Source organism: Myotis yumanensis, unplaced genomic scaffold (genome assembly GCF_028538775.1).
Source record: "Myotis yumanensis isolate MYYU_CA2020_CCGP unplaced genomic scaffold, mMyoYum1.0.hap1 SCAF_7, whole genome shotgun sequence".
NCBI lineage: Eukaryota > Metazoa > Chordata > Mammalia > Chiroptera > Vespertilionidae > Myotis > Myotis yumanensis.
This window is the reverse complement of record NW_027223758.1, coordinates 37,314,994-37,342,169: the sequence shown is the minus strand read 5'-3', so window position 1 is coordinate 37,342,169 and position 27,176 is coordinate 37,314,994. Positions and strand designations below refer to the sequence as shown.

Genomic DNA, 27,176 nt, shown 5'->3' with positions numbered 1-27,176 from the left:
TACAGATAAAGAAAAAGAGGCTCAGAGAGGTGGAGCCACCTGCCCAAGGTCACAGAGTCGCAAGTAGCCTTGGACTCAGGTCTCTAATCCAGAATCTGCTCCTCTGCCAGGTGGATGAGGGCAATGTCCAGGCTCTGGGTCTTAGGGGGACGGGGGAAGAGACACAGCTTCCTCTTGCAAACCCCTGCTGCCTCTGAAGGCAGAGCTGGAGGCCACAACTCCCTGAGCAGAAGCTCTCCTGGGAGAAGGCTTGGCTGGTAAGACTTACCCTCATCTGCAAGGCTGTGGGGCAGCACTCCGGCCCCCAGAGGAAGTCGCGGGGTGGACGGAAGTCAAGTGAGCCTGGGCTCCGCTTCCCCAGTGAGGCTGAAGATTTTCCCAAAAGCCGTGGCCAGATTTATCTGCCAATCCCCCCAAGAACCGATGCCAGCGTCTGTCTGGAAATGTCAGCCCGTGTGGTTGGAGGAACGCAGGGAGAGTTTTCCTCTAAATAGCAGGAAGCATATGGGAGGCGGATGGCGCCCGCCACCCCAACCTGCCAACTCTCGCTCAAGCAAGAGCTAAAAGGGGCCCAGAGGGTCTGGAATTCCTACCACCTCCTGGGAGGTTTTTTCGGGGGGATTGGAGACAGAGGCAGTGGCAATAAGAAGGGCAGAGAGTGGGTCCTGGAAGGCAGGCAGGCAGCAGCTCCTGGCTGAGAGATGAGCACACTGAGGCCCTCAGATGAAAGTAACACGTGGAAGAATTTAGCGTAACATCAGTGATGGCCATAACAGCGCTACTCACGGAGCACTGGTTATGAACTAAATTTGGGTTAAGCACTTTATTTGAATGATTTCACTTAAACTTTGCAACCAACTCTAAGATAGGGGTGCTATTTTCCCCTTATTACGGATGAGAAAACTGGGGCTCAGAGGAGGAAAATCAGGAAATCAGACTCTCTGGGCTAGAAAGGACCTTCCAGATCCTCAGCTGAATCACAAATGCTCTACAGACTTTTCCGTCAAGTTGTGATGCAGCTGTTGCTTAAATACTCCAAGTGATGGGGAGCTCACCACACCCATTAGCAATGAGCAATTTGTAGCCAAAAGGTTTTCCTAGTCTAAGCTAGAATCTCTTTCCCCAGAGCTTTCCCCCAGGTCTGAGTGCCAGGCCCACACCAGCCTTCCTCCACAGGGACAGAAAGGCAGGTGGCAAGGCCCCTCAAGGTCCCTGGTTTCCCCTCTGCAGGTGGCACACCCCAGTTCCCTTGGCCACTTCTGCGCCAATGACCATGGTAACCAGTCACTTACTGTGTGCCAGGCACCGTGCAAGGCCTACCCAATACACAACCCCCTCTGACCCTCCTCACAAACACTGGGAAGACACTGCCATCACCCCATTTTACAGACGAACAAACAGGCTCCACGAGGGGTAGACACTTGTCCCAGTCATTCGATGGGGACACGGGAACCTGGAGGTCTCACTGGGCTGCTGCTCTACCTGTCCTGACAGCTGAAGAGGTCCCTGCTGGCCCTACCTACGGGCCCTCTCACGGACACTGATGCAGCCTCTGCCAGGATTCATCTGGACGCTGGTCCACAGGGCACCCAAACCCACGTCAATTCCCTCCCAGGATCAAACTTAACCCTCCCTCTCCCCTTCTGCAGCACCCACTAAGCCCCCAAGTCCTGTTGGATCTCCCTGCTGAACACCCCTCTGCACCATCCCCGGGGTCCTGCCACTGTCACCCCCAGCTGTCACCAGTCCAATGCAAGGACCTTTCTAACGCTCAGGTCTGCCCTGCCTTTGGGCCCTTCTACCGCAAGGATCAAATGCAAACTCCCTGGCCCAATAGTTGAGGTCTTCCCAGCTTTATCCGGGGCTGAACGCTCCGACCTCCAGGCCCTGTGGCCTCAGAGTTTAGCAGGAGGCAGGTGAGAGCCCATTGACCTAGCCCGGAGATCTCTGAGTGATGGGCACCTCCCTCTGACTTGCCATAGAGCACTTGCTCCCCTGATGGAGACGCCTCTCCCCCTGGCTGAACGGTGAACTCCCCTGGCAGGGGCTGCTCTAATGCATCTCCATAGCACGGCGCCTGGCACCTGGTAGGTGCTAATAAACGTTTGTGGAGTGTGAGAATGAGTGATTAAATGGGGACCCTGGGGCACGATGAAGTATTAGAGATGACCCATAAAACATGGCTCGTGCATGTCCCAGTGTTGATGTATCAGAAACAAAAAAATACTGCTGTCAAAATAAAGTCGCAAAACATTTGATTCCTGAGGATTTTGCTGGCTGCCTCCAAATTTACAAGGGTATCAGGGGATGATCTGGGAGGGTTGGAGCTTCCAGAACAAAGCTGCCTAAGTCTGAGCAGATGAAGCAACCAGGGCTCCCCTGAAGAGTGGGAGGAGGTGAGCAGGAGGGCCAGGGAGTGGGCAGGGATGGAAGAGACTGGTCCCTGTTCCAGACCTGCCTCTAATTTGCTCTGTATTGTTGTTGGGGTGGCTCAGGCACAGTTTTTAGATTGTAAATGTAAAGGGCATTTGGAAAACTGATTGACGCAGATGTGTGTCCAAAGGCCTAAACACTCCCTCTGCTGTCAGGCTGATGTGACTCTGCCCTCCCCCCTCCATTCAAGCTCCCAGCAGGTTATGCAGTCACCCAGGGCTTCTAGGTCTTGGAACACTATGGCCTAAAGAGGCAGGCTCCTGCCAGATCCCCTGGAAGGTCACTTCGGGGAGAGACCTCAGTGGCAGGTGAGTGGGAAATGTTCCAGGTGTGCCCCAGGCAGTGGCAGGATTGTGGACTCGATCGGGTGAAGGAGCTTTCTAATCAGAGGCGGAAGGAATAGAAAGTGAGCTCCCCATCTCTGAGGGTGTGCAAGCAATGGCTGACACCTTGGGATCAGAAATTCTGATCCATGGTAGGAAATAATTTAGACCAGGGGATATCGAAGGGCCCTTTGAGGGACTACTGGGTCTTTTCTCTCCTTACCCATGGGGGGCTTGACTGACCCCTCCAAGGTTATGCTCTCAGTACCAGCCAGATTGAGCTTGCTGACATGTCCCTTCTCCCACAGCATCCCTCAAAGACGCCCCACTGCCTTCAGGATCAAGTCCAAGCTCCTATCCTGGCATTCAAGGCCCTTGTGGTCTGGACCTGCTGCTGCTCATCCACTGGATGTTCTCCCACCACACGCTCTTGACATATTTCTCCTGCAACAATGGTCTTTCCGTACTCTTCTTGGCTACTCGGCTTAGGTGTCACCTCCTCCAGGAAGACTTCCTTGCTCCCATTCTGGCTTTTGTGCATATACCCACATTGCAGACAAATCATCTATGGGCCCCTCCCGCTCCCTTCAAAACAGCAAGACCCTTGAGGGCCAGGACAGCTCCCTGCCGGCCCAGCATGGGCCCTGACACAGAGAGGGCCAATGTCTCCTGAGCTGGACTGGCACTTCAGAGATTCTGATTTTGAGAGCCCAAAGCTGCCTCAGTGAGCTTCTGACTATAAGTTCTGTGCTCAGGACTCTTTTCTGTAGGACCATTGTTTTTTTTCTGATTATGAAAGTCACACATCTTGGGAAATTCATATCAGTACAGGAGGCGAATTTGCTGTGTTTAGCCACTGTTTGGCCTATTTAGGCTGCAGCACACATTTTTGTTTGGGGGAGCAATCCTTTCCCACTCTCCACTGGTGAAGTTCTGGTGGTGTTGACACCATCCCCAGCTGGGGGGTGGTGCATAGGCCCAGGCTGCCAACCAGAGCAATTGATTGAGGGGTGGGCACGCCTCCAAATTTGACCAATCAATGCCGAGACTCAGTTTCGAGACTTGTATTTGGGCTACCTGGGAAGAAGTCTTGCATATTCCTCTGGACAGGCATCTTATCTCTGTACAAAAGAGCCCTATAAGAACTTGGGGGCATTGCCCTGGCTGGGTTGCTCAGTGGTTGGAATGTCATCTCACACACCAAAAGGTGGCAGGTTCAATTCCCTGTCAGGGCACATACCTAGGTTGCAGGTTTGATCCCTGGTTGGGATGCATATGGGAGGCAACCAATCAATGTTTCTCTCTGACATCAACACTTCTCTCTCTTTCTCTCTCTCTCTCTCTCTCTCAAATCAATAAGAACATATCCTCAGATGAGGATTAAAAAACAACAACAACAACAAGAAGAACACGGGAACAATTCAGAGGAAGCAGAGATGAGAAATAGTGAGAGAAATCAGGTCCTGGTAAAGGGTCTAAGCCCCTGGATCCAGCTGAGCCTGAAGCCATTACTTCTGAACTTTACAGTTACAAGCCAATACATTTCATTTTTGTTTAAATCCGTTTGGGCTGGGTTTTCTGTCACTTGTACTTGGAAAGTACCTGAATGATACAAGCAAAAATAAAAATAAGCTTGTCCATATCTCACCATCCAGAGGCAACCCCCATGAACAATGTGATGGTTTTCCTTCTGGGTGTTTCTCTTGGCAGAACATGCATATATTTATTTATTTATTTCCCTAAAAACCCGAGATTGTACAATATTCACCGTTTTGTATCCTCCTACTTTTCCCCCAACAAGGCTCCACAGACATGTTTTCCATGTCTGAGAACGCCATTGTCTGGCCGGCCCATAATTTATTTAACCATCTCTTGCTGGTAGATAATTGGGCAGTTTCTAATTTATCACTGTCATCAAGAAAGTACAGTGAACTTACTTGTAAAATGCATAGGTTTGCTCTTGCTGGATTATGTATGACTAAGATTCCACATTCGAAGAGTTTGACTTCACCAGTGTAAGTTTCTCTGTCTGCGTTTTAAGACTCTGTGTCCATAGGTAGTATCTTTCTTCCTGGGCAGGTTTAGTGGTTATCAAAAACAAGCAAATACAAACAAAACAAACCCCAAACAAGCAAATATAGGGCCAGGGTGTCCCCAGAACAGCATCTCTGGTGAGAATGCTCATTCCCAATGCTTAGGAAGCAGCAGTTCAGGCCCACATACAGTTGCGGAGGAGGAAGCTGGGGCTCGGGGCTCAGGGGTTGGGTGTGGTGCTGGTCTGGGGTCCAGCTGGCTGTGTACGCCCAGCTAAGTGGTCCACTTCCCTGGGCCTCATCCCCCAACTGGGTCTGACCCTCAGAGGTGAGCCTGTGGGACCAGTCAGCACTGAGAGCACAGGCAGGACATGATGAGCACAGAGTAGGTGGCACCTCTGGCGGGCACGGTGGTGACAGCCGCCACCCCCGGTGATCCAACACTGAGACTGTTCCAGCCCTCTACGTGTTTTAACTCACTGAAGCCCCACAGCCACCTTGACACTGGCATTCTTGTCTCTGTTTCACAGAAGGGAAAACTCAGCACCAGAGAGAGCGAGTGACTTGCCCAAGGTCACACAGCCAAGAAGTGGTAGAGCTGAGGTGTGGCCCAGATCTGCTGATTCCCCAGCCCACATCTTATCTCATTTTATTGGAGAACTGCTCCAGGCAGGACTGTGGAACTCCTAAAAGCCCCTGTTTGCCTTCCCAAGACCTAGCACTGAGGAAAATCTCCAAACCCAGGAAAGTATGAAGAAGACAATGCAGATCTCCCATGTCCCCGTGCCCCACATACTTCTTACAAAAAAATGATCTCTGTTTTATAACCTCTTCTTTTTCAACTCTGTAACACACTGTGAAGTTCTTTCTGCAACAGGAAGTTTAGATCCGTGGCCCCATTTCTAACAGCTGCAGTGGGTGCCACTGTATGGCTGCAGTAAATGAATGTAACTAGTCCCCTGGTGATAGACAATTGGGTTCCCAATTGTCCTGCTATCACCAATGCTGCCAGGAACACTCGCCAGCACAGCTAACCCCCGTCACCCTTCAGGTCCCAGCTCAGATGCCACCTCCTCAGAGAAGCCATCTTGAACCGTTCCATGCCATGCAGGCCCCCCTATCCTGTTCATCTGTATAACATCACCATGCTAACGTCCCTCTCTGCAATGATGGAGTCTCTGCTTATTCACTTATTTGTTTGGGTGATTGTATAATATCTGTCTCTGTCCAAGGCTCTGTGCTCTGTGATGGGCATCGACTAGCACTCAATAAATGTCTTGGGAATGCAGGAATGCCGCGGGGGCCGGTGCCCCGTCTGCAGAGCGGGTGCCCCTGTTTCAGGGCTTAGAGACACCCTCTGCCATGCCACCCTCCAGGCCACGTCCCCAGCACCAGTTCAGGAACCTAGAGATCTGCCTTAGAACTGCTTGGAGCTTCCAGGCCAGGTGCCTGCCCTGCTGGGACCCCAGGACCAACCAGTATCTGCCACACACAACAGGAGACACACGGGGTGCTGGAGCCTGGGAGAGCTGGCAGAGAAGCCCCCCCCACTCACTGGCTGTGTGGCCTTGGGCCGGTCATTTCCTCTTTCGAAGCCTTGGTTCCCTCATCTGTAAAATGGGGCCAATACCACTGACCTCACAGGGTTGTTCTGAAGATTAAGGAAGATAATGGACATGCTTAGCACATAGTAGGCCCTTAGGAAATGGCAGTTCAGGCCACATACAGTTAGTTCAGAGGTTGGGTCTGACCACATCTCACCTGGATGACTGCTTTTTATATTGAATGATTCCTGGTTATGCCCTGGCCTTCTCCCCTGCCCTGTTCCCAGGGATGACCCATCCCTATCCTCCAACACTTGTCAAATGGTTAAATGCTTTGCTCTAATCCCCTGGCAGACTCCCAGATGCCTCATCTGCTGCCTATGGTCACAGCTACCTGCCTGGCCTCCTGAGCCTTAAAAATGCAAGAGGCAGTGACACAGGTCTGAGGAACAAGTGGAGGAACCCTGCCCTGGGTGGGGAACTTCCTGGCCCTCGATCCTCAAACACGGCCAGTGATGTTGGCCTGAGTCAGCCTGTCCGGTTTCTCCTGCACCTGAGTGCTCTTTGGCTGCGCGAGAAGGAACTGCACCTTTCTAAGCCTCACTTTCCTCCTCTGTAAAATGGGGATCGTAATAGAATCCGTGAGGATTCAATGAGATGAGCTGAAACACTTAGCAAGAGCCTGGCAGTTAGTAAGTGTTCAAAAAATATTAACTATTATTGTTATAGTCACTTTTTAGCCTTTTTTGCTGTGACATATAAAGAAAAAAGTACATAAAACAGGAATGCTTGCTGAAGGAATTGTCACGAAACAAAGAGTTGTGTAACCACCTCCTGGGTCAATAAATAGAGCAGCGTCACAGAAACCACTCCTGAGCCCCCTCCCAAGCCTTACAGCAGGGGTGGGGAACCTTTTCCTGTCCAGGGCCATTTGGGTATTTGTAACATCATTCACTTAATGTAAGTTTATGTTGCTATGAGGAAAGCTCCTAGATTTATTGAATTTCAAGTCCCGCCTGCAGCTGCCTTGGCAGGGCCAGACCAAATGATTTCGCAGGCCTTATACAGCCCACAGGCCGGACGTTCCCCACCCCTGCCTTATGGCCTATTTTCTCCACAAAAATAATCATTTTTTTTTACTGTTATAGTGCTATTATTATTACTATTATTTATAAAAATAAGCAAATTAAAAAATGAAGTAGGGCTACTCTGCACTGACTGAGCCAGGCTCCCGGACTCCTGTCCTGAGCATGGAGACTCCCCATCCAATTTCCCGACTTGGGCTTTGGCTGTTCTTTAAATAACTAGCTTGTTAGCAAAATAGCAGCAGTAACACCTCCCTCGCTGCCGCCCAGGCCTCCATCTTTCCTCACAATGCTGACGGCTGCTCCCCCAGCTCGTGCCAAGGAATCCCGTTCTCCGTCACTGGGCCACACATTCCAGGGCTGCCAGCTATGCTGTGTTCTCAGTGGCCACATCCTGCCCCTCTGGCTGTGCCTGGCTTGGGGGGCAGAGGTGGACACTGAGTTTAACTGAGATAATGAAGAAAAGGAAGCACTTAGTGAAATGCCAGGCACATAGTAATTGCTCAAGAAATGCTCGACGTTATTCAGGTGGCTCCTGTTACACATCTAGTTCCTGGGGAGAACACGCAGGGACTGGGGCACAGCCAGGAGAATTTGCAAATGATTAAATCCCACAGACACCCACAGCTCTCAGATTGAGATGTCATCACTTCTTTTCCCACAACAGCTTCTCAGCCAAATGCGGCTGCTGTCTGCAGTCTCTACAATAAGCCAGGGGACCGATCAGGGAAGCTGGGTTGGGGGCAGCTAATTAATAGGGCTCTTTTCATGGTTATCTACACTAATAAAAGAGAAACATGGTAATTGGCGTACGACCGCTACCCTTCTGATTGGCTAATCAGCGTATCCTTATGCAAATTAACTGTCAGCCAAGATGGCGGCCGGCAGCCATGCACTGAAGCGAGCAGGGAGGCTTCCTTGCTCCAGTGACTACAGACTGCAACTTTCCCCGCCTAACTTGCCGGCCTCTCAGCTGGCAGTTTGAAACATTCTAACAAATATAGCCGGCTGGGATCTCAGAGCTGAAGTTATACATTGTTTCGATTATAGAACGCTCAGCAGCGGAAGCCTCAGAGCTAGAGCCAGAGCTAAAGCTGGCCCAGAAGAAAAAAAAAAAAAAGAAAAAAGGAGCGGTTGGGAGCTTCCCGCCAGCCTGAAAGCAGTCAAAACCGCCAGCCTGAAAGCAGCCCTCAGCCCCTCACCCAGACTGGCCAGGCACCCCAGTGGGGACCCCCACCCTGAAGGGTGTGTGACCAGCTGCAAACAGCCCTCAGCCCCTCATCCAGGCTGGCCAGGCACCCCAGTGGGGACCCCCACCCTGATCCAGGACACCCTTCAGGGCAAACCAGCCAGCCCCCAGGCCTCTATCCTATATAGTAAAAGGGTAATATGCCTCCCAGCACCGGGATCAGCGGAGCCGCGAGGCCTCCTGGCACTGGATCAGCGTGACGGGGCAGTGCCCAAACCCCCTGATCACCCTGCGGCTCTGTGTGTGACAGGGGGTGGAGCCCCAACCTCCTGATCGGCCCTGCTCTGTGTGACAGGGTGCGGCGCCCCAACCCCCCCGCCCCCCACGGGCCCTGCTCTGTGTGTGACAGGGTAGAGCCATAACCTCCCCATCGGCCCTGCCCTGAGTGTGACAGTGGTGGCGCCCAAACCCCCTGATTGGCCCTGCTCTGTCTGTGACAGGGTAGAGCCATAACCTCCCCATCGGCCCTGCCCTGAGTGTGACAGTGGTGGCGCCCAAACCCCCTGATTGGCCCTGCTCTGTGTGTGACAGGGGGCGGTGCCCCAACTCCCCTATCAGCCCTACTCTGTGCGTGACAGGGGGGAGCTCCCCAACCCCCTGATGGGCCCTGCTCTGTGCGTGACGGGGGGGGGGGGGGGGGGCGAGGGGGAGGGCAGTGCCCCAACCCCCTGATTGGCCCTGCTCTGTGAGTGACGGGGGGCAGCGCCCCAACCTCCTGATTGGCCCTGCTCTGTGCGTGACAGGGGGTGGCACCACAACCTCCCCATCAACCCTGCCTTAAGTGTGACAGGGGGCGGTGCCCCAACCCCCCAATCAGCCCTACCCTGAGCGTGACTGAGGGTGGCATTGCAACCTCCCAATCCACCCTGCTCTGTGCATGACAGGGGACGGTGCCCCAACTCCCCAATCAGCCCTGCTCTGAGCCCGACCAGGGGCTGCTCCTAGGGATTGGGCCTGCCCTCTGCCACCCAAGAGCAGGCCTAAGCCAGCAGGTCATTATCTCCCAAGGGGTCCCAGACTTCGAGAGGGCACAGGCCGGGCTGAGGGACCCCCCCTTCCCCCCCGAGTGCACAAATTTTTGTGCACCGGGCCTCTAGTCTACACTAATAAAAGAGAAACATGGTAATTAGCGTACGACCGCTACCCTTCCCATTGGCTAATCAGGGAGATATACAAAGTAACTGTCAGCCAAGATGGCGGCCGGCAGCCAGGCAGCTGGTGCGAACAGGGAGGCTCGCTTCCTTCAGTGACAGAGGACTCCAACGTTCCCCGCCGGCCTCTGAGCTTCAGTTGGAAACATAGTAACATTTATAGAAGATAAACAAAAGCCCAGAAAGCTCCTGTCAGTCAGCCGGGATCTCAGAGCTGGAGTCGCAACATTGTTTCGAATACAGAAAACAAAGGCCAGAAACCTGCTTTCAGCCGAGCCTCAGAGAGAAAGCCGGCTCTCAGCTCCAGTGACAGCCATAGAAGGTAAATAAATGCCAGAATAAAAAAAAAAGAAAAAAAGGAGAGGTTTGGAGCTCCAGTCGCCCGCCAGCCTGAAAATGGCCCTCAGCCCCTCACCCAGACTGGCCAGGCACCCCAGTGGGGACCCCCACCCTGAAGCAACAAGATGGCGGCTAATTTGCATACTGAAGGCGGGCGGCAGCAGGCAGGGCTGTCCGAGGTCTGGGACCCGGATCTGTGACCCTGCCGGGTGGGATCAGCGGAGCCGCGAGGCCTCCCGGCACCGGGATCAGCGTGACAGGGGGCAGCGCCCCAACCCCCTGATTGCCCTGCAGCTCTGTGTGTGACAGGGGGCAGCGCCCCAACCCTGATCAGCCCTGCTCTGTGGGTGATAGAGGGCGGCGCCCCAACCCCCTGATTGCCCTGCGGCTCTGTGTGTGACAGGGGGCAGCGCCCCAACCCCCCCCCCCCCCCCACGGGCCCTGCTCTATGTGAGATGGGGTAGAGCCATACCTCCCCATCGGCCCTGCCCTGAGTGTGACAGTGGCGGCGCCCCAACCTCCTGATCGGCCCTGCTCTGTGTGTGACAGGGTGTGGCGCCCCAACTGCCCCCCCCCCCACGGACCCTGCTCTGTGTGTGACAGGGGGTGGTGCCCCAACTCCCCTATTGGCCCTGCTCTGTGCGTAACAGGGGGGAGCTCCTCAACCCCCTGATCGGCCCTGCTCTGTGCGTGACAGGGGGGAGCTCCCCAAACCCCTGATGGGCCCTGCTCTGTGTGTGACAGGGGGCAGCGCCCCAACCCCCTGATCGGCCCTGCTCTTTGCGTGGCAGGGTGTGGCGCCACAACCTCCCCATCGACCCTGCCTTGAGTGTGACGGGGCAGTGCCCCAACCCCCCAATCGGCCCTACCCTGAACGTGACTAGGGGTGGCATCGCAACCTCCCTATCCGCCCTGCTCTGTGCATGACGGGGCGGCGCCCCAACTCCCCAATCGGCCCTGCTCTGAGCCCGACCAGGCGCTGCACCTAGGGATTGGGCCTGCCCTCTGCCACCCGGGAGCAGGCCTAAGCCAGCAGGTCATTATCTCCCGAGGGGTCCCAGACTGCGAGAGGGCACAGGCCGGGCTGAGAGACCCCCTCTCCCCCCCACCCAGTGCACAAATTTTTGTGCACCGGGCCTCTAGTTAATAATAAGGCTGGCACCACACAAGTGCACTCCTTGGCCTTGAAGAAGCACTTCTACTTACATTATCTACAGCGAACTTCACATGCTTTTTTATTATCCTATAACATTTGCATACGATACATATTTACAAGTCTTTTTCCTCCTCATAACCATCCCATCAGGGAGGCTGGGCAGCTGTTGGCAGATGAGAGAATAGAGACCAGAGGGGCTGGCCACCCTGCTGAAGGCCTGAGCTCATTGCATGCTCTCTGGGGTCAGCAGGGACCAGCAGCTAAAAGGCCACTGGGCTCAGGGCTCCTGATGATGTCTAGTGGAGGGAAGTGACATCTAGGAACTTCCTTCCTTCCACAACTATTGACTGTGTTCCCACTCTATGCTGGGTACCTGGCTGTCTAGTAGGGGATGAAGCAGTTTAGTGCTCACCCTTGGGAGCAGAGGCCACATGAACAGGCAGATCATAAACCAACTGTCCCATGTAATGCTGGGTGGTGACTGGTGACCCTCATTTGAACCATGGCATCCTCGTCTGTGACCTAGACTAGTTGTGCCTGTGTGGCCCGGGAGGTGGCGGTAGGTTGAGGTGCAGGAAGACGGCGAGTGTCAGGTGCTGTGCTGGCACTGAATGGGGGTATGTTCTCGGGATCATCGTTGTGGGAAAGATGACAGGACCAGGCAAGGTGTGTGGCCAGCGGTGGGCTGCACAACCTCAGACGGATGGTCAGAGAGGCTGCCGGGCCCTGCACCTCATCCTGTGTTGGAGTCAGTCCAGGTGGGAACTGGGGGAATGTGGGCAGAACAGACTGGAGGGGCAGGAACAACAGGGATCCCCAGGATTCCGGAACTCTGATGGCCTCGCCTCAGCCCCAGCAAGGCTCACCCCTCCCCTTCCCTTCCTGAGCCCATGTCACCAACTGCCCAGCCCCTTGGGTGTGGCCAGGGCTGGCCTTTGAGGTAGACAGAGCTGGGCTGGCTGTGCATCCTCGGGCAAGTGGCTTCCCCTCTCTGAGGCTGTTTTCTCTATGAAAAGGAAGCCATCACCATGTCTACCTATTGGGTTGTTGGGACAACTGGATAGATAAGCAGTTAAATCATAAACTGAGCTCAGACTGAGATCCCCTCACCAGCATGTGGGTGTCACTGGGTGGGCAAAGCTGGGCATTTCCCAACTGTGCCCAAGACGGCGGACCCAGTTACTTACCAACCAGAGGGCTACGTGCAGAGGAAAAATAGGAACCAGTCGGGAACCAGCAGGCGTCACCTCAGGAGCGGGCACTGGACCGAGGGCTGGCACACACATCCCTCCAGGCACTCAATCAGAGGCAGCAGCCAGTGTGGGACAGGGCCCTGCAGTGCTGGGAGTGACCAAGTTCTTACCACCAGGCAGCTGGCAGAAGGGGAGGCACCAGTGCCTGCAGAGATGGGGGAGAAGGTCAATTAGGAGGTGCCTGGGATAATTTCTCCACCCTGAGACCCTTTGATGGGTCCTGGGACCCTGGGGATGGACACACCATGCAGCAATCATAAAAACCCAAGTGTTTGTACACTACATTTTTCTAAGTACTCTGGTATCCCGGCTCATGTGGGCCCCACATTGTTTTTCAGAGGCCTATTTGCATGTCATGCATATTTATGATGCCTTTCTTACCACCCACAGAATCCCCGCAGCAGCCAAATCCCCACAGCAGCCGGGAAGCTTGGTTTCAAAGGCTCTGATCCTCCCTGTCTTGCTTCTCCCTCATTTTCTCTGAATAGGGGCAGTCAGGAAAGCCAAACCGTGCTGAGTTCAAATCCTAGCTCAGCCCTTCACTTGCTGGGCAGGCAGCTGTCCTATTCTGAGCCTCAGTTTCCTCACTTGTCAAATGGTATTAAGAGTGCCTCCTCTGCCCTGGCTGGGTGGCTCGGTTGGTTAAAGCATCGTCCCATACACCAAAAGGTTGCGGGTTCGATTCTTGGTCAGAGCACATAACCAGGTTATGGATTTGATCTCTGGTCGGGGCATGTATGGGAGGCAACCAATCAGTGTTTCTCTCTCCCTTCCTTTCTCTAAAATCAAGAAACATATCCTTGGGTGAGGACTTAAAAAAATAAATTAAAAAGAGTGCCTTCTCTGAGGGCTCCTGTGAGGATTAAAAAGACAATGCAAGTAGAATACCTGGCACAGAGTAGAGGCTCTGTCCCTGTCCCTGCACTCAGAGCAGGAGGCCCTTCATTGCATCATCACCTCCATCACCTCCCACATAACACATCTTGTGCAAGAGGCGAAGGGAAGCCAGGTGTCCCTCTCCACCCACTTCTCCTGAACAGGTGCCACCGCTCCTGCTTGGATCTTTAAAGCAGCAGGGACCCAGTCCTCCTGGGAGAAGAAAAGGGCTCCTCCATCCCATAACCTCCTCCCAGGAGCCTCTGGGCTGCCTTGGAGGCCTCAGTGGCATCCCCCCTCCCTCCACCCTTTCATTCTACAGGTGGAGAAACTGAGACACAATGGAAACCAATTCTGCGGGGGCACAGAATCCAAGAGGTTGGGCCAGGATCTGAACCCAGGCTTCCACCTCTCAGTCGTGCGAGGGGAGGAACAGGGGTCAGTACACAGGAGGAATATGGAGAACGGGGCCATCAGTGGTGGGGGCGGGTCATCCTTCTCTCCTGGTCATGCCCGGGCCCTGGAAAGCCCTCACATCTCTGCCAAGCCCTTCACAAGCTTGACGGCCTTTCCTTTTCCCCACAGCCCTACAAGGTTATCACTATTTTCCAAAGGCAGGACTAGGCTCAGGGTGTTTCAGTGGTTACCCACGGGCACACACACCGAGGAGGCAGAGCATCTAATTCCAAGACCTGGCACTGAACCCCTGCCTCCCCCAGAGGAAGGTCACCAACCAAGACAAACAGGCATAGCCGTCTGGATGAAAAGTGGTTAAGTGGCAAGAAAAGAAAATGCCTAACTCCCCAAAATTCTGAATTAGTGGGCACAGATTCTTAAAGTTGCATAAAGATTTCAAGGTGCACCACGGGGCATGAAATTGCCACGGCATGAGGATCCAGGGCTTGGAAGGATGCGCTCCCAACCAAGTTGTCACTTTTAGCAAAAACCAGTCAGAGTCCAAAGCTGAAGGAAAAGAGGCGAGAGCAGAGGGAGGCGCCTGTGCAGGACAGGGGGGCAGTGGCCCTGACCTGGGGATCCCGAGACCTGTCTTGGAGTCCCCCTACTTCCTTGCTGAGGGACCGGAATGCCCCACACAAGACAGTCTCTTGCGTCCCTGTCAGCACTGATGGCGTTTAGATTCCGGAACTTCTAAGATGGATGATCGTCGAGAATATTATCTGAAGTGAAAGAAGACCACATAGTGTATGATTTCACTTCTAGGAAATGTCCAGAACAGGCAGCTCTGAGGGACAGAAAGTAGATGAGTGGTTGCCAGGGGGGGACTGGGAGGGGATGATAGCTAAGATGTTTGCGGTTTCCTTTCGGGGTAATGAAAATGTTCTAAAACGGACCGTGGTGATAGGTACACAACTCTGTGAACATACTAAAAACCACTGAACTGTACACGTTAAATGCATAAATTATATGGTATGTGAATTATATCTCAAAAAAAAGCTGTTAAAACAATCCAACACTAAAAAAAGAGAAGATTCTTTGACTTCCAAATGGGTAGCTGTTCCCTGGGAGTCTGCAGTCCTCCCAGGATTCTCCTGCTATGGCCTGGGAATCCAGGGAGTGTTTCCCAACAAGGCTCCCATGCCCCCCCGACCCTCTATCCCGAGGCCTTTGCACTCCACATTTACCCTCTCCCTGACCTCCCAACTAGGTCCGGTTACTGGCTCCTCGGTCCCTCGCTTTCTCCTTCCGGCCACCTGTCGTGCTGAGGTGAGGAAAGCATTTCCATGAAGATTGGCTGACCCTGCTTCCTCCAGCAGACTGGGAGCTCCATGACGGCAGGGATCGCCGCGTCCCTCATCAGCATTGTCAACACTCAGCGCAGTGCCTGGCATAGAGGAGGTGCTCAGAAATGGATGCTGATCGAATGAATGAATCGAATTCCAAGCCCTGTGATGCACACTTGGCTTCTGGTCCTGGCTCCACCACATTCTGGCCAAGTGATAAGTGGGCAAGTCAAGTAACCTGAGAGTCTCAATGTCTACCTCAGGGAGTAGCCAGGGGATTAAAAGGGGGTAATGGCCCTAACCAGTTTGGCTCAGTGGATAGAGCATCGGCCTGCGGACTGAAAGGTCCCAGGTTCAATTCTGGTCAAGGGCATGTACCTTGGTTGTGGGCACATCCCCAGTGGGGAGTGTGCAGGAGGCAGCTGATCGATGTTTCTCTCTCATTGATGTTTCTAACTCTCTATCCCTCTCCCTTCCTCTCTGTAAAAAAAATCAATAAAATAATTAAAAAAAAAAAAGAGTTAGGAGGAAAACCTGTTCCCCTTTACTAAAGGTCTGGGCAAAGGTTGGCCTAACAACAGAAAACCTTTCAAAAATAAAAATAAAATAAAAGGGATAATGGCCATGGAAAGTACTTTATGAAGTGGCTCTTCCCATAGCCGCCCCCATCTTGGTTGATGGAACCCCCTCCTTCCAGTCACTCAGGCCCACATCCTGGAGTCATCCTTGATGCCTCTCTTTCCCTCACCCTCCACATCCAAGCCATCAGCAACTCCTACCAGATCCACCTGCACATTATATCAAGACACTCATACACCGCCTGACGGCTTCCACCACCGTGGACGGAGCCATCATCATCTCTGACCTGGATTACCCATGTCCTCTCTCATCTCCTGCTTCTGCTGTTGCTCCTGACACAGAAGCCAGAGGAAGCAGGTGAAGACGCAAGTCAGAGCCTGACCCTCTGCTATAAACACTCCATGGCCTCACTTCACCTCCACTAAAGGTTGGCAGCCTTACAAATGCCGCAGATAGCACCTCCAGTTCTCCCCTTTGCCCCAGCTACTCTGGCCTTGGTGCTGATTCTTAAATAGACCAGCCCTGCTGCTTCCTCGGGGCCGTGGCACTGGCTCTTCCTCTGTCCGGAATGTTGGTCGCCCAGATGTCCGTGAGCCTAATGCCGTCCCTTCCTTCAGATCTTTGCTGAGACCTGACCTTGTCAATGAGAGGCCGTTCAGCATAATGGTTAAAACTCTTCACTGAGGAGCATGGGCTTGAGGTAAAATTCAGGCTCTGCCAGTTCCATAGCCGAGTGGCCTCGGGCAAGTTTCTCAATTTCTCTGTGACTCGGTTGCTCATTTCTAAAACGGGAGTAATTACAGCACTTTCCTCGTGTGGCTGTGGTGAGCGTCGATGATTTCTGTGAGCACAACCTCCATGTCTGCTGCTACCACTGCCCCCCACCCACTCCACCGAACATTCCCAGGGCCTGATCCTCCGGCTTTATTGTTCTCCTTGGCACCTGCCACTATGTAACAGGACATGGGAATGAGTAATTGATCCTGATTATTGCCTGCCCCTCCCACTAAAATGTCAGCCCAACCAGGTAGAGAGTTTGGTCTCTTTGGTTTATGGCCAGATCCCCAGAGCCCAGCACAGCACCCAGCATGTGAAGGTGCTCGGTGAACACTTTGCTCAACATGTATTTCGATGCTGGGTAAACAGTTATTGTCATGCGCTCTGCGTTTCCCCTCCTTCCTGCCACTGACATTTTTCTCTCCAGTTCAGCTGCAGTTCCAGGTCTGCATAGTCAAATTTCTACGGGCAGTTCTGCCTGCCACCAGGTGGACACCTCACGCTCTCTGTGTCCAAGGCCCAGGGTGTGACCTTCGCCGGAGACCTCGCCCTCTTGCATCAGTGCCTGACCTGGTACCTGGAACCAGCTCACCCTCTTCAGTAACCAAGAAGCCAAGAGGCTCCCATGTCCCTTCCGCCTTCTCTCTCATCCCCTCATCTGTAAAACCAAAGACCATGTCCTTTATTTCTAATCCTCCTAAATATCTCTCAAATCCTCTCCTTTTTATCACCAGAGTCACCCCTGTCCCAGCGGCACCATCTCTCATTCAGACCACAGCACGGGCCTCCTCCCCAGGCACCCTGCTGCCTCCCTCGGTCTATTTCCTGTGCAGCAGCCAGGAGGATTTTTTCAAAACGCACATGGAACAAATAAAAGCCTCGCTCTGCAAGCCTGAAAAGTCAAAATCCTCCTTCCTCAAAAAACAAAGCAACCGGGGCTTTTCAAAAGGATTCGACTTAGAGCTCCTCAAATAATAAATGGCCTCCCAGACCCAGGTAAAATGGTATTGGTTATACACAAATTTAATTTACATACAAAATGGGCTTGCCTTTTAGCTCAATAAACATATGTGGAGTTGAACTGAAATGAAAAAATAGTTTTTAAAAATAACGTTGATGGGGTTTCCACATGCATGGGGGTATTTTCACACCCCCACATCTCATTTACTCCTCTCAGCAAACCAGGCAAGTGGCAAATGGCTCTGGTTTCAGATGAGGCAACTGAGGCCCAGAGAGGGAAGGTGACTTGTCCAAAGTAACACAGCTCCCAAATTCCCCCTGAGTCCTCCCAGATCCTGGAGGCTGTGGCCACAGGGTACCGGCAGGGGCAGGGCAAAGATGTGGAGCCTCCTGTTCTCCAGCTCCTGCTGCGGGCTCCAAGGGACATAACCTGCTCATTTCCTGCTCCCTGCCTCTGCCTGCGGGGTTTCCGGCTCAGGGAAACTGCTTCCCAGGCCGTTCTCCACCTGGTTGCCCTTTACGGCCCACCTCTAGCACTGAGTCTCCTGCCTGCATCTCTCAGCACTGGCTGCCCAGACACACCACCTGCAATGATTTATGGCTGTTCCTGACCTGGCAATGCCCTCCCCGCTTGTGCCGTGTTCCTCCTGGGTCTTCTGCCTTAGGGACCATGGTTCCTCTGCCTCCTCTGGTGGCCAGTCCTCCGGCCCTCTGACCCGCGTCCACACGGACCTCTCAGATCTCTCTGTGCAGCCCGGCCTCACCCCTGAACCCCACTGAGACTCATCTCCCCGGCGGCCTCCCAGCTCTCCCTCTGTAGGCTCCTTACGCCCCCACATCCAAAATGGATCTCATCACCTTCTCCCCCAACCTGCCCCTCACTGATGTCTCTCAAATCACATTTCTCTCCATGCCCACTGCTCTGTGCTCAGTTCATGCCCCATCTTGCCTCAGGACATCTGAGCACAAGCTACCCATCTACCCACATGCCATCCACATCACTCACACACCAGCCACCCATTCACTTTGCCAACCCCCACCAACCATCTACTTGCCCAGACTCACCATTCATCCACTCCACCCACCCATCCATCCACTCACTCATCCACCCATCAATCTACCATCCGTAATTTACTGAAGTCTCCAATGCACCAAGCTGCATACTGGACATTATGACACAAAATGACTCAGACCCAGCTCTTGACCTCAAGATTTCTCTGGGTCTCGAAGGGTGAACAGGAATCTGTGGAGGGTAGAGGGGACGTGGGGAGGTCACCTAGACTGAGGGATAACAAGGACACAGAAATAGGAAGGAGAGCCTAGGTGTCTAGGGAACTTGACCAGACAGGTGGGGAGCAACGAGTGAAGGGTTAAGAGCCAACCTAGGCCGGCTCTGCAGGGGCTTTAGGGCCAGGTAGGTAAGGAGTGCGGACTTTATCTAAATCATGGGCCCCGGTAGACCCCAGCTCCACCACCTTGTAGCCGTGTGACCCTGAACAAGTGACCTCAGTGTTCCCTGGCTATAAAATAGGAACATTAACATACCTATTACGAAGGACTAAATGAGCTAATGCATATACATATTATATCTCTTAGCACAGCGCCCAGTATATAGAAAATGCTCAGGAAATATAGTTGCTATTAGTCCTCATATTATTATTAGTTAATATGCTCTGGTCAGCTAGTAGACAGCAGAGAGCTGTACATAAAGTGCATGCTAAGCTAGGCTGCAAAGCCCCTCTCAGCATCTGGGAGTCCTGGAGTGAGCTTCTTTGCCCCTGTCCGGGATTTCCCAGGCTCTGTCAGCTCCAGCCCCACAGCTTCAGCCTTGTTCTCACCCACTGACTGCCCCCAGCCAGTCATGCCCACTGGCCACTACCCCAGACTGGCCCCCAGGGCCCGGATGAACTCATCATGCCCTGCTTGTAGTTTTGAGGAGTATGGGCAGCTTCGCTCCAAATTTCAAGACCTTTCTGACATGTGCAGCCTGTTCCCGCTCTCTGACAGCTCTAGGGCACAAGCCTGTGAATGATAGCAGCTCCTCGCACAGAGTACCCAGGAGCTCTTGACACAGCTTTGTCTTCTACACCTCACAGCTCTGCTCCAGTGTACCATCACCCATTCTGCAGATGACAACACTGAGCCCCAGGAAGAATATGGAAGTTCCTTTGTTTCAGACTGCACAGCAAGAAAATGGCTGAGCAGGGATTCAAACCCTGTCTGTTCACACTCCAGAGTCCCAGCTCTCTCCCCCAAATCTTGGAAGCCCCCCAGCTATCAGGGCCAAAGATAACACATGGATGTGAATTTTCAAGGTCCTGAGGAGTGCTGTCCAAGAGAACTCTTGCAATGACGAAAATATTCTCATTTGCACTGTCCGACAGTATAGCCAGGAGGCGCATATGGCTCCCGAGCACTCGGAATGTGCCTAGTGCAACTGAAGAACTGAATTTTGAATAAAATGCAATTTAAATAGCTGCCTGTGGCTTGTGGCAACCCTACTGGATAGCGCAGGACCACACGGCTTTTAACATTCTCAACCCCGAGACTGCATTTCCAAATGCTCACACTTTTTGAGCCACAACTCACAAAACATTTTGTCATTTCATTAGAAATTTACCATGTACCACCTGGTCCTTACTTTGATAAACCCAGGCCACCCAGCACTCACAAGCTAATTGCTTTTTTACAATTCAAGGTCATTCAAGAACTAGCTGCCAAACTCCCGCTCTGCGCCAGGCACCGAGCCAGATGTGGAAGACTGACACACTTGCTCCTGCCCCCAAGGAGCTCAGCCTGGTGGTGGGACATGTCCTACATTAGGGTCTGTGACAGAGCGGCTGGGTGCCAGGACGAGGTTTATACACTGTGTGAGGAGCCGGGGTGTGGACAGGGTGACCAGCTCAGCAGGGGAGTCCAGGATGGCTGCCCAGAGGAGGGGACACGGCATGCTGTCACAGTATCTCACAATTTGCAAGGCCCTTTCACAACCACTGCATCCTTTGCCCCTCACCGTAGCCCTGCGGCGGAGTTTGGGCCTGGCCTGTCTCTGCCTTTCTGTGCACTGGATTCACGCGAGCACGTACTTCTGGAATGGGCACTGAGTGTGGGCCACAGCCCTAAGGCCTGGGAGGGGGGAGCCAAGACCCCCACAGCGGGTGAGGGCAGAGCCCTGGATCCCCCACACCTGCTTCTTGGGAAGGTTCACCCAGGACCAAGCCAGCTGGTGTCCAAATGTGTTTCTGTTGAGGACTTGGAAATCAGATGTTCCCCAAATCCTCCAAAGGGCCAGTCTCATAAATCCCTAAACCTTCTGCAGTTCTGACAGGACCAGCAGCCCCCTCACTGGCCATCTGGCCTCCTCTCAGCTGGCCCACTGACTTACAGAGGCCACGGGTGATCTTCATTGAATGGCATTTCCCTGTAATCCCTTCATTTCTATTCCGCACTCTCAGGGCCCGCTGCAGCGGCCCACTCTCACCTGCCCTACTTTTCCTTCCTCTGAATCCTTCTCGGAGCTCATGCTTGGCTCATTTTGTCCGTCTTAGAAGGTGTTTCTCTGCACTTTCTGAAGGCGATCCTGCCTGGGGGCTGGGGAAGTTCCAGCCCCTCCTTCTCCCCTTGTTAACAGAGAGCCCAGACGGTCCCTCATTCAAAGCCTGTTGCAGAAGACAGGGAGTTCCTACTGTGTGATCCACAAACAAACATTCCTTGAGCCCCTACTCTGTGCACACCCCAAGCCAGGCCACATGGAAGGCAATGAGATGAATTAGTCAGTGGGGGGTGGCAGTCCAAGGTGCTGGAAGCTGCCCTGGAAGGAAGCCCGGGGGCACACGGGGGCCCTGACCGGCCTGGGAATGAGAGAAATATCGGAAAGGAGGTGAGGCTCTAGCTGGGCTTGGGAGGGTGCACGGGAGTTCACTAGGTGGACAGCATGGGGAAGGGCACTGGAGGCGGAGAAAGAGGGACACAGCATGCCAGGTTTCGGGAACTGCGAGGATTCTGCACAGGTGGGGGGCCGGTCTGTGTGCTCTGGGGAAGAGGAGGAGGAAGGGGAGAGGAGACAGGGCTGGGAACGCAGTTGGGGCTCCATTATGAGGGCCCTGCAATGACAGTCCAGGGAGTGTGGCCTTGACCCTGGGAGCAGTGGAGGGTTCACTGCCTTAGTCAAGTCTGGGTGGGAGAAAGGTCACCAGTAGCTTTTCGGGGCAGCCTAGAGGTGGCGGTGTGATCCAGGTGAGAGCTGACAGTGTCTCCGAGGGCAGGGGCACTGGGGCAGGGGGACAGGGACAGATTCAGGGCTTAGGGCTGTTAGATGTGGAGGAAGAGGCAAAGGAAGTCAAGGGTGAATCCCAGGTTTCTGCTCTGAGTGGCTAAGGAGATACAGTGAACAGAGTCGTCCCCCCTTATCCCAAAACCCTCAGTGCATGCCTAGAACCGTGGATAGTACCGAGCCCTATATATTCTTGCTTTTTCCTTTACATACACACCTTTAATTTGTAAATTAGCCACAATAAGAGATTGCTTAACAATAACTCACAGTAAAATAGAAGAATTACAATAATATACTATAATAAAAGTTATTATGTGGCCTCTTTTTAAAAATATCTTATTATACTGTACTCACTTTTTCACTTAAAAGAAGCACTTTAAAGCTTCTCTTTGGGATATCCGAATTGCCAGCAGCACTACTGTGCTTTGGGGTCATTATTAAGTGAAATAGCAGTCACTTGAACACGAGCACCACGATATTTGACAGTCCATCTGATAACCAAGACAGCTGCTAAGTGACTGACAGACACATACAGACTAACGGATGTAGTGTATACAGTGTGGAAATGCCGGACAAAGGGATGACTCATGTCCCGGGGAGGCCAGAGCAGACAGCCCAAGATGTCATCATGCTACTCAGAACAGTGTGCAATTTCAAACTTATGAATTTAAAAAATATATGTATTTTTATTGATTTCAGAGAAGAAGGGAGAGGGAGAGAGACACATCAATGATGAGAGAGAATCACTGATTGGCCATCTCCCTCACGCCTCCCACTGGGGATCGAGCCTGCAACCCAGACATGTGTCCTGACCGGGAATCGAACTATGACCTCCTGGTTCATAGGTTGATGCTCAACCATGAGCCACGCCAGCTGGGCTAAAACTTATGCATTTTTATTTCTGAAATTTTTCGTTTAATATTTTTGGACCATGGTTGGCTGTGGGTAACTGAGACGACAGAAAGCAAAACCGCGGATAAGGTGGGGGCGGGGGAGGGGCTTAATGTACTAAGCTTTCGGCTCTAAGAGGAGTCAGCAAACATTTTCTTAAAGAACCAATGGTAACTATTTTAGGCTTGTGGGCCATTCAATGCTCCAAAGCTGCACAGACAATACATAAGTGAATGGGCGTGGCTATGTTCCAACAAATGTTTTATAAGAACAAGCAGGCCATGGCCATAGTTTGCTGACCCCTGCACTATAAACAAGAACAAGAAAAACCATCTCAAGCTGGTTTTAACCATAAAGTGAACTGATTAACTCGTATCATGGCGGACTTCAGGCACAGTTCAATCAAGGTTCCAGCTCTGTTTCGCTAATGTTTTCTCATCCCAGTCCTTCTCCATGTCAGCTTCCTCCTAAGTCTGGCTTCCTGCAGGCAGGCACGATAGCTGCAGCTGTTCCCAACAAATAACACCAGGGGGCATGAGGAAGGACTTCTCTTCCAGCCAAGTCCCAAGGGTCACTCTGATTGGACTTGCTTATGTCACATGCCTGCCTAGGAACCAATCATCATGCCTGGGGAATGGAACACACTGATTGGCTTAATCAGGGTCACGTGCTCAGTCCCTGGGTTGGGGAGGAAGAGTCAGTTTTCCTGAGACCAGGTGGCTCCTCCAGTGGAAATCAGGATTTGGTAAGATGGTAGAAACAAGAGAGGAATGCAAGAAAAACAAAAGTGTATGTCCCCATAAACACTTGTATATAGATGTCCGTAGCAGCATTATTCATCACAGCCAAAAATCCATATGCCCCAGGAACAGATAAACAACATGTTATATATCCATAAAATTCAGCACCAGAAAAGAGTGAAGTACTGATACATGCAACAACAGATGAACAAAAACAAACAAACAAATAGTTGCTGAGTGGAAGAAGCTAGACACAAAGAGTACGTGTTGTGTGGTTCTATTTACATGAGCTTTCTAGAAAAGGCAAAACCACAGAGACAGAAAGCAGATCAGTGGCTGCCTGGTGCCTGGGACACGAGTGGGGACTGCCTGCAAATGCACACAAGGAAACTTCTGGATTGTGGTGATGGTTGCACAACTGTACACATTTATTAAAACTCAGCAAAATGAATACTTAAAATGAGTGAACTTTCTGGTATGTACATTATGCCCCAAGAAGGCTGTGATTTAGAAAGGCTGAAAGGGGGCAAAGGGATGCTGGGGTGTAGCCATGAGGGTCCATACAGGGACGATGGTGCCCCTCACCAGTCAGGGGGCAGAGTGGCAGGGGCAGGGCTGAGTGGAAATGCTGGGATTGCTTGGCTGAGTACGAGGTGCTCCTGGTGCATAAGAAATGCCATCCATGACGAGTCCTGGAGAGGGCGTGGCCTGAAAAGAACAGGCAGCCAGGACAATGCCCGGAGAAACAGAGACACTTAAGGGACGGACGGAGGAGGAGGAGAAGCCAGCAAAGGTGTCGAAATGGAGCAGCCAGGAAGCTGAGGGGCGGTCAGAGATCCAGCAAGCTGTGGAGGGGTGTCAGGGGGCTGTACCACCGCCCACAGCCTGGGGGAGGTGAGGACTGAGGTGAACCAAGGAGGTCCCGGTGGCGTTGGTGAGAACAGTGACCACAGAGAGGTGGGTGGGATGCAGGTTGCGGTGGGTGAGGAGTGATTGGAGCCAGTGAGTGCGATCCACACCCTGAGAAGCTCGGCTGGGAGGGGAAGGAGGGAGCAGGTAGCTGGGGGCAGCGTGGAAACCAAAGGCAGAAGCGGTGGGTTAAGGAGTAAGCGGAGGCGGTGAGCGCGGTCTACAGTCTTGATTGGTGTCGCTGGGAAGAGGAAGAGACACTGCAGTGCGGGGGCAGATGCAGTCACTCCAAGCTCAGTCACACGCTCATGGAACCTCCTGGAACCAGGCAGCCTGCCTGACGCCAGTGCCGCTACTCACACTGGGGAGACAGCTCACGCAAGCTGGAGCTGGCTCCCAACTTGCTCGGGGCCACTGCCCACCAACCAGGACAATGATGGCTGCATCTCAAGGGCCCAGAACCCAGGGCCAGGCTGGGCATGGAGGAGGTGACAGAAAAGGTTTTATTCTTCTTTATGTCTTGATGTTATGTTTAAAACTGAGACCTTCATCTTGATTTTCAGTTCACCGGACTCGTTTCTAATCACCCAAACTCGGTCCCCTTTCTGCCAACACAGGTAACCTCTTCCATTTTCATGGTTTTTAACACTATCTCCTCTCTCTGTCTTTTCTCCTCCAACTCTCCCTCCTTCCCCTTCTCTCTCCCCCCACAGTCAATCCATCAGGAAATCCTGTTCGACCTTTGAAACCTCTCCAGAATCCAACTAGTCCTCGCCACTTCCACTGCACCACCTGGTCCAGCCACCACCATCTCTCTCCTGGCAGGGCAGTGGTCTCCCATGGCCTCCCTGCCTCTACTCTTGATCTCTTCAGCCTCGTTTCCACAGCAGCCACAGGGTCCTGTTAAGACACAAGTCTCTGCACAAAGCCCTCAGTGACTCTCATCTCACTCAGAGTGAGGGCCCTACACAGTCTGGCCTCCAGGCACCCTTATGACCTCGCCTCCCACCACTCCCCCTCCCCATAAAACCCTCTGTTCCCTCCACAATGGACTCCCAGCTGTTCTTTAGTCATAACCCACTACCACCCAGGCCCTTTGCACTTGCTATTCCCTGAATATCCACATGGCTCCTGCCCTTATTTCCTTGAGGTTTCTGTCAAGTCACCTCCTCAGAGAGGCTGTCTGGGGCCTGGACCCAGAATCCTCTGTCTAACCTTGCCCTCACTCTCTATCCCATCCCTCTGCCCTGCTTTATAGCATGTATTAACACCTGCCATTGAAGTCCATCATACCTATTGCCTGGCTCAGATAAGCCCATCCCTAAAGTAAGCCCAGAAGGGAAGATACCTTTCCTACCAATGTATCCACAGTCCCTAGCCCCGTGACTGGGACATAGTAGGTGCTCATAAATATTTGCTGAGTAAATGAAAGAGTGAGACCTAGCGACTGCCCTATTGTCTTGTAGGGGGTCTGCCATTTACAGCAGCATTACAATGGCATGCCAGGTCCTGCCAACCAGGTCATCCCAGTGGCAGCAGCAGGTGCCACTCGCTTCTCTGTGCCAAGCAATTGGGTCTCTCTGGCTCTCTGAACTCTTCTATTATTCCCATTTTACATGCAGGGAACTGGAAGTTTCAAGAGGTGAAATGACTTGCCTGAGGTCAGCCAACCAGCACATGTTAGAGTTGGGATTAAAACTTAGAGTTGGGCCCACAGACCACCTTTCCCCAGCCCCCTCAGTCTAGCTCCCCTGGCCTGGCATCTAATCCCTCAGGCCTTCAGGGTTCCTGAGTCGGGGGCTCATGGTGCTGTCAGGTGACAAGCAGGGAGGGGTCGCAGAGGTCTCACAAGCAAAGAAGGAGGAATCAGGCAGCAAGTGACAGTGCTCTCCTCTGGCCTCTGCAAAGGGAAGACGGAGCCCCTCAGCACACATCTCCACCCTGCCATCTGCCAGGGAGCACTTAGTAATCACCGACTATGTACAGAGGCCTGTGCGGATGCTTGTGGAAACAAAGGGATGTCACCTGCAGGAACAGTGAGTAATACCAGGCCCATTTTACAGACCAGGAGAGTGAGGCATGCATTTTTAATAAGCATCTGCAAATCCAGGTTTCTGAGGAAGTTGAATTCTGAGTCTCAAGAAGGCCAGAATGGAGCAGCTGCTAAGCATGCGGAGGAGATGTCCCTAGGGCCAGGCGGATGAGATGGAAGGAGGTCACCCCACTGCCCTGCCCAGGAGGGACCGCCCTCACTGGACCCAGGTAGTTGCTCCCACCTCCCACAGCGCTCAGTAGGTATGAAGCTACTACTTCATCTGTGCCCTGACAGGCGTAGGGAACTGTTTCTTCAGCACCTAAGAAATGTACCAAGAGTGGGAGGGGGCCAGACAGGCCCAAGGTCAAGCTGAGTGAGGGGGACAAACTGGCCTTGGCACATGCCAGCCACCTGCCTCCCTCCGCAGATCACTTTCCTGTCCCCAGGCATCTCCTCCAGAGACACGTCGAGGGAAATCAAGCAGCCACCTGGGACCCACAGGCTGGATGTGTGGCAACTGTGAGATGCACTCGCTGGTTGGGAGCCCGTGGGGAGGAGGGGCTGGTGCGAGCACCACGGTGCCAGTGGGGCTGTCCCTCCAGAGGCAGGAAAGTGAGGCTGGGTGGGGAGGATGTCATGGGGGGAAGGCAGCTCATCTCCCGGGGATGCCGCTTTCCCAGAATTACCATGGGGAATTTAGCTTCCCAAGAAATAGCGATTATTTATTGATGCAATGGCCATATACTTTATTATCCAGACCAGGATACTTATACAACTGAAAGGGAAGCTGTTAATAAGTTACTCCAGAACTTTCCTGGGAAAATCATG

General features: G+C 52.9%; 1 protein-coding gene across 3 annotated transcripts in view; it reads right to left on the bottom strand.

The window, feature by feature from the left end:
• The window catches only part of DLGAP4 (DLG associated protein 4), a 181,047-nt gene that overhangs the window by 113,867 nt on the left and 40,004 nt on the right, over positions 1-27,176 (bottom strand). For all 3 annotated transcript variants that reach the window (XM_070420257.1, XM_070420256.1, XM_070420255.1), the window contains exon 2: positions 12,501-12,711. The gene's annotated coding sequence lies outside the window, so the exon portion shown is untranslated. The remainder of the gene's footprint in view (positions 1-12,500; positions 12,712-27,176) is intronic.